Raw genomic sequence first — 13090 nt, forward strand, 5'->3', positions numbered from 1 at the left:
CAAGTCATAAATAATAAAATAAATGTTGAAGAGCTGTAATGTAATTTCAAAAAAAGTCTTATAGTTCCTCTGAACCAAAAATAAAAGGATGGGAAAAAGCAAACTTTACATACGTTAAATCAATAAAAGTGAGTGAAACTTGACACACTGAAAAAACTTTGTTCACAGTAACTTTTTCCTTGTGTAGTTGGAGAGCAACATTGATGAAACAGAGCGATCCTGTCTATACAAGACCACGGGTGAAAACATGTGAGAAGGTTTGCAGACAAGCCGTCACGACTGCTCTCTGACCATCCTTCAGCCTCCGCAGCATCACACATGATTGAGAGCCCTGCCAAGCTAACAGATGTGCTAAATTCCAGCCGCCTGCCCTGTGAGCCTCCTTTCATTTCACCGCTCTGCCTCCGCCTTCTTTTTTTTTTATTGATTTCCTTCCTATCTGTATACGTCAGCATGCATTTTTTTGTCGTTGTTTTTGCTTGTTATTGTCTATGGGAGAAAATTGAGTTCATATGGGCGATGTCTCAGGTCAGCTGCGACATCTGCCCGGGATCTGTGTGTGTGAGACAGAGAGCGGAGGTATAAAACCCCAGAGCTAATCACAGAATTACGTCAGTCAGAGGATAAATATCCCTCTTCCCTCCGCCTGCATATACAAACTCAGTCAATCTGGGTTTTACAAGGGACATAAACTCTAGAGTTTAGAGAGGGAACACACATAAGCCTGTTCCCGGAATGGCTGCCGAACAACCCTCCATTCATTTCGGCACATTGCGGCCATACACGGACGATGACCACAACATTTCAAAACCCCTGGTCACTTAGATAGAGGGATGGACCAGTGACTCACAGACAGCACGGCTGAACCAGAGGAACATTTCACCTCCATTTGTGGCGGCATGGCAAAGCGCCACCTGTTGACCGAGCAGAGCCCTCAGGTGTCACATTAAACACCGCTTTATCTACCAGAAACAAACTCGCCCCTGTGACGAATGGGACTTTAATGTACTGAACCATTTTATTAAAGACAGAGCCGTGTTTGTCGGCATTTGCCAGAGTCCTTCAGAGATTTACTGAGGTGCTGAAATTCCTCCTCACGGTCTGGTATCCTGGCAACCCGGTCGCACTTTGGGAGGGGTGAGGCGCCTCGCGGAGCAATTAAAACGCAAACAAACACTTGTAAAGCAAGGAGAGGAAGATGTGGTTCAGGGTAGAACAAAACCTAAAAAAAGGTACGCGGAGCGAGGGGAAACAGTGACTGTCATATCCCTTTTAGAGCTGGGACTGGGTGTAAATCACCTCCTGCTAACATACACACCAGCTCCCCAGCACGTAAACAGACAGGCTGTCCTCTGATCCACTCTGTCCTCACTCACAGGCGCAGCAGTGCACTGAGCCAATCCTTTCTGTGCGTACCAACTTTTTGTGCCAATCTCTCAGGTAGATGATATTTCACACGGTGAGTGAAAACTTTGAGCTGACAGTGGCAATAGAGAAAACAACAGGGGATCAACATGCCATTTGGTTTTATCCTGTATCCCACGCTTATTTGGCCTATGTAAAGGTGAGAGTGCAGCTTATTATTATTCACTGCATTTGTGACGTCAAACATGATGCACCAGGGGAAAAAACAGAAAGGCAAACTCCTCTACTGGCAATGGGGAAGGAGTCAAATGCCTTTTTTAGCTTATTTACCCATGTTTGGAAAACCCACGTAAAGCGGCTGGCTTTGATGTACAAGCGATACAGGAAACATCTTTCACTCGGAGTCCTGTGTATTGGACCGACTGGCGAGCAAGGCTACAGTCTATCTAAAGTGAGATTTACTATTTGGAGTCAAACTTCAGTTTCAGACACACTTGGATCATAGGATCAGGAACATACCAGTTATAAATAGTATCAGATGAACAGCAGATGAAAAATATGTTTAAATATGGGGGGTGGCGGGGCCATGCCCATGCCTCTGTGGTGGGGCACTGTGTTCTTTCTGCCCGCTGGCTGGCTGCCTCTGCCACAGCTGCGGTAGAAGGGAGGGGTGGGACGTATGCTTGTGTCGAAAGTGACGCTGCACTTTTGGCACGGCTGAGCCACAGCGTGATCCGGCAAGAGACTCGATATGTACCACAAGAGGGGGGAAACCTCAAGTGGCTCTAGGCTGGAATCTCAAAACCAAAAGCAAAAGGAAGCAGCGAGGAAACAAATAAAATAGAACATTTTTCCGAAGAAATGCTCAGTATGTTTTCCATTAGGAGAAGAAATCTGGCAGTCGCACTATTCCTCTCTTTTTCTCTCTTCACTGTTTTGAGAGTCACATCGGGAGATGGCTTGGTCCGACAGCTGGACACAGAGAACATGTAATCAGTGCAGCTACAGGCATCCCGCAGCCCACAGGCTTCACCTCCCCTCAACACAAAAGCACAAGTCACACAGAGGAAACACGGGCTCAAGCGCTGCACACAAAGCCCAAACATGTGGCAGATTGCTCAGTGCAGGCCAGCCCAGACAGAGACACAGAAACCGCAAGTCTGTCACTGCCTCCCACACGTGACATGAACTCCACACAGGGTCACTGTTGGACATGACAGCTGCTACCGAGCCCCAGAGACCAGCCACTGGTTGACCTGCAGCGACAGAAAACAACCTGCCCATCAGCTGGGAGTCCTCAGATCCTACGTCACACAAAACATGAATCACAGGCAGAGAGAGAACTATCTGTAAATGAGCTGGAAAATGTAATATAATAACGTAATAATTTAGGAGTGAATGTTGAAGTGCCCTCGTGAGTAAAACAGGGAGAGGGTGAGTAATGGAGACAGAAAGCCAATGGAAAGAGAGGAGATCTGGTCGGTGTGTGTGATTGGGATCAGGGCCTGTGTTATGTCCTCCTCTCCACGCACAGGACTTGTCTGCACAAGCTGCTCATGACTCGGCCCAGACGGAATCTGCTGCACTGAATGTTTCTATCAATGCCTCAACACATCTTGTCTACAAATCTAATCTAGAAGAACTTGAAGCTTGAATTCCCAAACAGACTTCTGCTTAGCCCTTGGTCATAACAAAGGCGCTGCTTCGCTGTCTAACGTTGATCCTTTCTGTAATTGCTGTGAGCTGAATGCTTGAAAATGCACACCGCCATCAGCATACTGTTTTCAATTTAGCGCAGCGATGACAGCCACTGACCTAATTTTTAGGGATTCAAGCGTTGACTGCATCAACAGGAAAATGTCCAGAACTTTAAGGCAAGGGGAGGAGCCATGCAGGAGGCGGGACATAACATACAAAGTCACATGTTTTTGTTTACAGCACATCAACACCAGTGTTGGCTCTTATCACTAAAAGCTCTTGAATCTTGATGTCTTTCCAAGTAGACATCTTTGTCTTTTACAATTTCTTACTGGGATGTTTGCATTTTTCTTTTCCAGTTTTCTTCTGTTGCATGTTAGAAATGTCTTCAAAAACTCCCACTCATTTGCTGTGATTTTTTTTAAACATTTTCCCGCTGTATTCTCAAATCCTCTCACTCGGATATTTAGCTTCTGGGCTAGCAGGTAAAATTCAGGAAAAATGGGTAACTGGCCCAGATATTTGCGTTCTCACATAACAGCCTCTGGAGAATTTCAGGAAAATGTCTGTAAGCAGCTTATAGTTGTGATGAATGATCAAAGAATTACTACTCTTAGCTCCATTGACCTTTTTAGCTGCTTTCAACTCATTGTTTTGGTTTTCTAAACCTCAATTCTTGGTTCCCTGTCACTGTTCTCATGTATCCCTTATTCAGCCAAATCAGGCAGCTGTATTCAAAAACGAAAGCGAGAAGAACAAGTAAGCTACCTGCACACGTCCGAGCACCACATAAAGTTAACGACTAACTGGAGAACATAGCGTTTAGGAGCTTAAGAGCCAGATAACTCCCTTTAGAGCTGATGGAGACAAACAAATAAAAGGAGAGTGGATATTGGACTTAAATTCATCAGGTGGCAAGAGACATGACTCCAAATGCTTGCTAATGTTGCCACAGACTACATAGAGACAGACGATGTGTCTCCACTTCCTCTCTTCCTTCTCAGCTGTCAATCATGATGTTTCAGCAAGTTTTTATAGCGTCAAATAACTAACTAGAAAAGCACTCAGTGGAGCGCATACCTCCCCCAAGGCCCAACAGCCCCCTTACGAAAACACATTTGAATTCCTGTTTTTGAACCAAATAAAAACCAAATAACACACTCATAAACTTAAGTTCACTAAACACGGCTCATTTTTTAAAATAAAATGTAAATGAATCTCTGAGGAATCAATGAAAATGTAAAAAATATTAAATGGGTTCTTTCCTGAACCCAAATCTGTCCAATAGATTTTGTGTAATCCTGCCAACTAACAAACAATAATGTTGACAAATGTAAACATAACCTTCTTGGCGGTGGTAATTCAAACTAAACTTACTGGTAAAAGGAGCATTTGAACAAACATCAGTGTGATAAAAACTACCTATAATAACAGACACCAGCTTTGAGACAAACGTGTTTGACTTTTTGGTTTGGTCCATTTCCCATTCATAAACATGGAGGAGGTGTGATTTATGACCAATACTGCAGCCAGCCACCAGGGGGTAGTCAAAATGCTTTGGCTTCACTTTTGGGGACCTGTAATGAATCTTTGTTTAGAGACTATGGTGTGAATGTCTATAGTTACAAGCTACCTCCCCCATCTTACGTCTTTCAAAAATGTTTCTGAGTTCCCAAATCTCAGCACTCAACTTAACTGTAGAAGTGATGACTAAAACTCTGAAAATAATCAAACTTACCCTTTAGTTTTTTATAGTGATGTTGAAACAGGTTATCAAATGAGAAATTCAAAATTACCACAAATTACTTTTATAGTTTCATTTATCTAGAAAACTAATGTTCGTTCAGAAAATATATTTAAAAATGACTTGCTGCATTTTACACTGTCTCTAATTAATCTCAGAGTTCCAGTGAAACTAAACCTGCCCTGTAAGACCGATAGCCTATTTTGAAAGCTAAGTCGAGGCTGATTTTACAGGTCACAGCCTTAGAAAGATCAAACTTACGACTGTTCAGCCCCGACTATTTTTCTTAATAAATGAAGGAAATGTTTTTTCTCTGCACCTAATCCCCACATGCACTCTGAGCTGCTGCGCCTGTGTCGAGTCTGCAGTCGAGCTGTTTAGACGAGCGGGCCAAGAGAAGAAGCAAGAGGGTGGGAATGAATGAGGGACTCCATGGGAGAGACAGGCAGAGGAATGACAGGATGCACTTTCCACAGTGTGAGTCATGGAAAGCACCTCAGCACGTTGACAGACCGAGCAGCGTTTCGGACGACACAGCTTGCCCAACAGTCCCACCCGCTTTCCCTGACTCATTACTCAACTCTTATTGAATATGAAATGTAAAGAGCCACGCTTTCTCATTCTTCTCCTTTTTCCGGATCCTGTAGTCTTCCTGTATCTGTTCGCGGTCGAGTATGTCACGCAACAGGAGCCCAGCCTCAGACAGTTAATGCAGACAAGATTAATTTCCTGATGTTATTTCCAGTTGGAACAGAACACACAGAGGAAAAAAGTAGCTCTCCAGTCATGCATTAAACTGGGCGTGTGTCCACTCCATCTTCCCGACTAAGCCCATAAGGCTATTTCCAGATTTCTGTAGTTTGGACTGAACTTGGATGGAGGTTGTTGGCAGGGACATCGTTCCTCTGGTAGATAATCTTTTAAGGCAAATGAAAACTCTACTGCATACATATAAGATAGCAGATTAAATAAACTGCAGCCAGTTCATCTCCTGGAAGAACAAAACATTTCTCTCTTGTTTAGTCAGACATTCTCAATTCAGATCTGGGCGGCGCATGAAGGCACAGGGTTAACTCCCCCTCTAGTATTAAATATATCTGGTATGACAACAATCTCCAATCTTTTTTTGAGGCTAACCAAATGAAAATCTTGACTTATGTCTGTGAATGTGCCTGATTGTCTGCATGGGGTTTAATAGTTTAAAAACGTCCCATTCCTGAACAGGCCGCTGGTCACTAAATCTGATTACATCCCACAGACAATCTCTTTTTGTCTGCTGCCTGTCTGCTTTAAACGATATCGCCGTTGTTCCCAGAGTCATGTGTTGCTAAGAAAATCTCTGTTTTGAAATCAGCAGACTATCTGTGCATATCCCATGATCACACCTAGTGGGAGCCACGGGCGGGATATAACAAATACATTTACTTTGTTACTTCAAGTATCTGTACTTTACTAAAGTAGATTTATTTTTCAGGTAGGTTTAACTTTTGTTCCACTTAATATATGTACTTTCTACCCCATTCAATTTGTTCTATATTTTTTCAGGTCATAAATAATGAGAGGGGAATTGGTCAGCTGATCCAACCAGCAGACAGGTAACATTAGGAACCACTTCTTCAGACAAGAAAAACATACTGCTCCTGTGGTTTCATCCAAGTGTCTGTAAGACCGGACATTCAAATTTGACTCTAAGGGGTGTTATTTACAACATGTTTTTAGCCTAAATGTAGCAACCCGCACATACCCTTGGGCGAGAGCTGGTGTGTGTGGTGTGTGTGGTGTATGCATGTGCAAACGTGAACGCGGCTCCAGAGGATATCAGAGGACATTTAGGCTAAAAACATTTTGTAAATGATAACCCGGTTACTTCAATTTGATTGGATTAGGCGGCAACACTGGTTTACACCAGTTCTCCCATTAGCTGCTTTGAGACCTGCACTGAAACACCAAAAGTGTTTTGTGGACACAAACACCACACCCACCCCTTCATCGGCTTAGTGGTGAGTAGATAATGAGTGAATTTTCATATTTCGGTGAACTATCCCTTCAAATCAAATGTTTGTGTACCTCCTTCACTATTGGCAGGAGGCCATGGAGGCTCATTTGGGTGGGCAGATAATGAAATATGGCTAAAGCCAGCTGTTCAACTGCCAGCTAGTATATCCTGTAGTTAACAGAGTGCTAGAGAATAGAAAACTTGGGGCAAAGATGGAGCCTTAAAAAAAAAAAAAAAAAGAGGAAACGAACTACAACATACTGCAAAGGGATGTAGGGTGAGATGTGAGCAGATGATAAAGTCACTTTGACAGGACGAACAGAGACCAAACGCTGCTCTGCACCCCCCCCAAAAAAAAATCACACACATAAACACCCCCATCCCACCAGAGCGCTGATGTGCCAAACAAACGGCTGAGGAGGAACAGAGGAGATCTCTGACCCTCACGAGGAGACCCTCTGATGACCTAGCAGAGACAGGAAACAGGAAGTGTGACCCCTCACCTCTTTTTTTGGAAGGGGGGGGATTCTATTACACAGCAACACGTGACTTTGCCCAGTGACGACAAACCCAGGATGTGCGGATCAGCGCAGAGACTTCAGCAGGAAGACTCAGCTGTTTGTGTCTCTGCTCACCAACAGTAATCAACCGGAAGGAAAAGAGCGGGCATCTTCATTATAGACAGAGAGAAAAAAAAAAAAAAAAACTCACAGGTGAAAACAGTGAGTGAAGTGGGTGCTGGACATCCTGAGCAGGTTGGCTTGTACAGAAAGGTTTTCATATGCAGGCTGTGTGATAATTACACCCAAGTGGGGTGGTGGAGGTGTGGGAGTGAAGGGCTGGTGGGGCTAAAGAGAGGTACCCCGACCCTGACCTCAGGGTTGAAGGTGAGGGGATGGGGAGGAGGAGGAGGCAGGGAGAGGTGGAGGTAGTGAGGTACGAAGGAATGGGTGGCAGTGGAGGAAAGAGATGGTTGGGCCTCATTAGCAGGCAGACTAATTGGGAGGAAAAAAGACCCTCACATGGTCCGTCTGACCTCCCAGCCAGCGGGAGAGAAAGTCAGGGTGGGACTGGGGTGTGTGAGAATGTGTGTGTGTGTGTGTGTGTGTGTGTGTCTGGAGATGAGGGGCGGGGGGTCTGTATCACGTAGTTGGATTCCTAAAGTCAAGGAAGCATAACTCCCCGAATCCTAAACTTACCATGCAGCCAGAAGTCTCCAGAAAATGAAAGGATAACATGCGTGTGCGGTGCTGCTGCAGAGGACAGACGGCCTCTGCCTGCACCAAAACGCCCTGCAGCTCCTCAGAGGTTTACACCAGGTGTCACACTTCATTTAAAGAACCCTCATGGCTTATCCCCCCCCCCGCTCAAACATATAGCGCCATAACAGCCCCCTTTTCCTCTTTCACTTCCAGAGCAGTTGTAACACCGCACACATTAAAGAAAAAAAAAAAGAAAAGAGGAGGGCGAGAGGACGAAGGCCCTGAGGGGGTCTATTAAATAACCCCTCAGTAAATAACATCAAACAGAAGTCAGCCTCTTTGACTGGAGTGAGCATAGTGGCTAGGTTAGCAAGTGTAAGTTTACAAAACAGCAGGTCCAGTCTCACACCCATGGTGTCTATTAGTTTGATTGTAAGCACACCCTGTAGGAGAGAGCCGACTCATGCTGGCCTGGTCGGGACGCAGCTTCCATCTTTATCTTTGCTGCGATTATAATAAATACATTGCATTGCACCTACTCGTGAATTTCAAAGAGGATATTTGAAGTGTTGCTTTATTTCACAGCCACTCAAATGTGTGTGTCCCAGCTGCATATGAGCAGGAAATGTATCTGCTGTAGCTGGGTTCCTAACTATGTGTGCACAAGATTAACTGCTGCAAGCGGGCACAGTGAAAAACTGTCCGTGCCTAAGTGTGAGTGTGTGTGAGAGTTATACATTAGCAAGTGTGTTCTGTGAGAGTCTGCACGAGGTGTCGAGTGCACGCTGCCCAGACTCTGGTGGCTCGCAGGAAGTGAGACTGCGTGATGGAATTTGCACCGCTTGGGATCTGGTTTATTTTCCACCTTGGATTTCTTGTCCTGTACCTGCAGGATTTTCCCAGGTTCTGGCTTCAATTAGGCTGGGAAGCTGGGGGGAGAGGGAGTGGGGGGGGGATCCAGGGGGGAGGTTTAGGGAAAGGGGTGGAAGAGAAAGGGGGGAGGCGGGAAGAGCGACAGAACTGGAGTCTGTCACACACAACTCAGCACAGCTGGACGGATGGAGAGAAAAGAAGTGAAGAGGGAGAGATAGAGAGTGATGGAGGTGAAAGATAGACCATTTAAAAAAGATTCTATAATATAAAAGCTTTGGTGTTCGTAATGAAGATGTTTATTATTCTTTACATGACAAAGCAAATGTGATTGTCTAAGATGAAATACTTGTGTTTTGCCAAAAAGAAAATAATCATCAAGAAAGTCATGTCACACAGCCAAGAAGAGAAGTCGTCAGAACAATCCCAGGAGGTCTGACCCTGCAAACGGCAAACTCATCCGACAAATGAGTGGGAAACGCTCTGTAATCAAAGACCAATCACATAATTGGTCTATTTTGCCACTAGCTCAACCATCTCCTGTGAGATTAGCTGTTCAGAGGAGAAACCCAATACTCTGGGAAGTTTAGCAGATGTTCAGAAAAAAACAAACTCATCTCTCTCCAGAGCAAGAACACATCATCGGAATTATAGCCTCTAATTTAAGAGCGAACTCCAGATTAGTCTCTCCATGCGGGAAGTCGCACGGCCAGTTCTCCCATTAGCTGCTTTGAGACCTGCACCGAACTCCAGATAATTTCCAGACATTCTCCTGAGAAGCTGTATGTGAGAACTCAAATGTTCGAGTGGGATTCATCACAAGTGGGATGGCGTGTTTATGACACTTCTAACAAACGACGGGGGTAAAAATGAAAAAAAATGAAATGAGCGCAAATATCTCAGGATGAAAAAGTGTACACATAGAAAATACCGATGAAGATGTAAAGAGAGTTATTGTTGATAAGGGCAGACGCCGGTGCTGATGCTGTAAACAAAAAGATGCCAGCAGAATGTTTACATAACTTCCTGCTGCGTCTGTATGCACCACCACTCGCCTGAACCCCCAAGGGATCTTCCTGTTGTGAACGCATCTGACCACAGAACCTCATGCTGCGTTCCTCATTTGTGAAAGGCAAACTCCGGAAAAAGTCCGGACCCCATTGAGTAACTTTCCTGGGGGGTTATGTTGGAAAACAGCTAAAATGACAGCATTACAGAGTCATATTTACTCATGAGACTCATCAGATTGGCCTCCTTAGAACATCACCAGCTCCGCCACAAGGCGGGGGTGCGGAGGGGCACACTTTAATCATTCTGCATATACAGGACCTCACACAGGAACCTGTTACCCTGCAGTGTAAGCACGCACGTTTAAAAATGCCCGTGGCTCCTCACAGTCGTACACTGTTTAAAGATTCCAAGTCAAGAAGAAATAACCATAGGAGAAAGTCATTTCTCTTCATCCACTTATAGTGCACGACTCACTTTAAACTTGGCCACGGCAGAGTCATGACATCAGCCGCTTTAGGCGTGAGAAAGCGCTGTTTTATGAGCTGAGGCCACCGGTTCGAGGATATATATTTTTTTCCTTTTGGTGTTTAGCTTAGCCGCAACACAGAGGCACAAAGGCGAACGCTCTCCCTGCCAGACTGTCTCTGTATCTGCTGATACTCTGATCAGAACTGACAACGTGAGAAATGACACATTTCCGCTGCATAGCTGAATCGTCACATAGCACTTAAACAGTGGAGAAGTGAAACATCAGGGGGATTAAATTTGGAAGGAAGTGGATTCTTTGGTGGGGTCCCATGTTTCCCCCTCACTGCTGGAGAGCGTAGCCCCTATATTTTATGACATAGTCTCACGTATGCCGTGGGCTGGGACGGACTTGTGGTTGGAAAGTGGGTCAGTTCGCAAGAGGGAAACAATGTTCATTCAGATGGAAAATGTGTGCAGGATAAAAGAGCCTAATAGGACTCGTAAAAAGCAGTACGTGAGCAGATCTGAATGTATGTAGACGACAACACCCTATACCTTCATCAGCTCTAAACATGCTGTCTGACATGCTGCAGGCACACAGGCGACAGCCAGGGACTGAAATAATCAGCATGGCACCATGCTGGTTGACTTCCAGGAACATTACTATCGCATTGTTGGACCATCCGCATACACTATGCATACAAACAAGGCAGATGAAAGTAATTATCTCTGAGCCGTGGCCTATTTTCTCGTATGAGATGGTTAATTGGTCCATTTGCTTTGAGCTCTTGCAACATCATCCAGAGCCGGTGGTCTTTCAACTGGCGGGGAGGCGGAGCCCTTGTAAAACTGCTTTTAACTAAACAACATCACTTTCTCCAGTGCCTTTAGAGGCTGTTTATAACACGCAGGCTCAGAGAAGCGAGGACCATGAAATGCTGTGTACAGTCTATAAACGTTTAGCAGCATTATTCAGCTCAGTTCTGTGACTTTGGTGATATGTGACATTAGCCTTCTGTTCACTGGCAGATTCCATGCTTTGTTGACGACGGTAAAATCAGCTTTGAAGTATCTCAACAACTATTGGACGGATTGTCATGAAATTATGTGCAGACACAAACGGTCCCGTGAGGATGAAACCACATTACTGATGATTCCCTGTTTGTATCTGGCACCAGCAGCAGGTCAAAAGTTTGACTTATCCTGTGATTTCTTTGAATCTACTGGATGAAATGGCACAAAAATCAATGGTTCCTTTTCTTTAGTGCCACCATGAGGTCAATCTCTTCTCATGAATTAACCTCTGGGGGCAACAACCCAGACAGTACATATCTGGGCCAAATTCACCAGACACTGTTTACAGTCCAGCACAGTCAAACTTTATTTTATCGCACAAGTCGTGCGTTTCTTCAAACAAAACCCAAACAGTAATACCTTTTGTAAGTAGAGACGGAATTTTGGCTTATCTCCATCAACTGATATCTACGTATGAATGCAGATAGATTAAAAAGCTGATAGCTGATGCATTTCAGTCAATGTGTTCCTCCCCTTTTGCTCTCCACACTCTGGCAAACAAAGCTTGCGTTTAAAAATAAACACTACCTAAGCACAGCAATACAGAGCTGCTAGCGTAGCGGTAGACTCTTCCTGTGCCCATTCCCACTATATAACAGACGCTGTAGTTTACACAGAGAGCAGTAAATTCAGATTTTCAGACACTTATCATCAGCAGTTTGTGTCTACACTGACAGCTGTTGAGTGTTGCATCTAAAAATCGGACATTGCATTGCAGAAAGTAGTGTACATGTCACAGACACTTCATTTTTGAAGGCAGTAAATGGTGGAACAATTGACACATTTGGATTTTAGATACATTTGAGTTCCAGAGGAAGAGCGGGTCATCCACTAACCAGAAGGTAGTTGAATCGATTCCCTGCTCCTCCAGACTGTGTGTTGAAGTGCCCTTGGGCATGATAATGAACCCAAAATTGTGTCTAGGGCAGACTGTGTGTGAAAGTATAATAGTTAAACTGTAAAGTGCAAAATAAAACGCCATATAAAACAAGGAATCGTTTGTCAGATATCGTGTACACTTAAATAAAATGGCGGACAATAAATACAATATTAATTGATCGAGGACATATTCTCCTTCATGAACATTAAATTTGCTCCAAACATGTTTGCAAACTTCAGAAATAGACTATACAGGGGCTTAAACATAACAAGAAATGATACACGCACACACACACACACTGAAAATGAAGGCCTCACACTCTGGCTAGAAAAAAGGAATATTTGAAACTTTACAAAGGGTGAATTTCATTGCAGGATTATTGTATTATGTTGCATCATGTTGAAAGGCGTTCCTGTTATTTTGTGTATCCAACGATAGTGATGATTTGTGGTGAAAATATTAGTGTCATCTGCCTGCAAAAATAAAAAAACGAGGTACGTCTATGAGTCATACACAGTTTTATTGCACATGAAATATGTAATCAAGCGCAGCCAGTCTTTTGTCAGATGTTAATCCAGCCCATTGAAGTCGAGATCTGAAGGGAAGTTGGAGGTCAAGCAGGAATGTGCTTCACTCCGCTGTATGGTCATCAGATATGGGATTAAAAGCTCCCCTGAGAATAGTCAACCTGCATAAATATCAGGCGTTAAGGTAAACAGAATTAAAGAGCCATAAATGTCCACATGTATGCGCCACGTCATCAGTGCAACGCTAGAGCCAGT

General features: G+C 44.2%; 1 protein-coding gene across 1 annotated transcript in view; it reads right to left on the reverse strand.

Annotated features, from left to right (window-relative positions):
- Positions 1-13090, reverse strand: part of gpc3 (glypican 3) — a 116540-nt gene that overhangs the window by 15179 nt on the left and 88271 nt on the right. The window lies entirely within an intron of this gene.

Source organism: Limanda limanda, chromosome 10 (genome assembly GCF_963576545.1).
Source record: "Limanda limanda chromosome 10, fLimLim1.1, whole genome shotgun sequence".
Taxonomy (NCBI): domain Eukaryota; kingdom Metazoa; phylum Chordata; class Actinopteri; order Pleuronectiformes; family Pleuronectidae; genus Limanda; species Limanda limanda.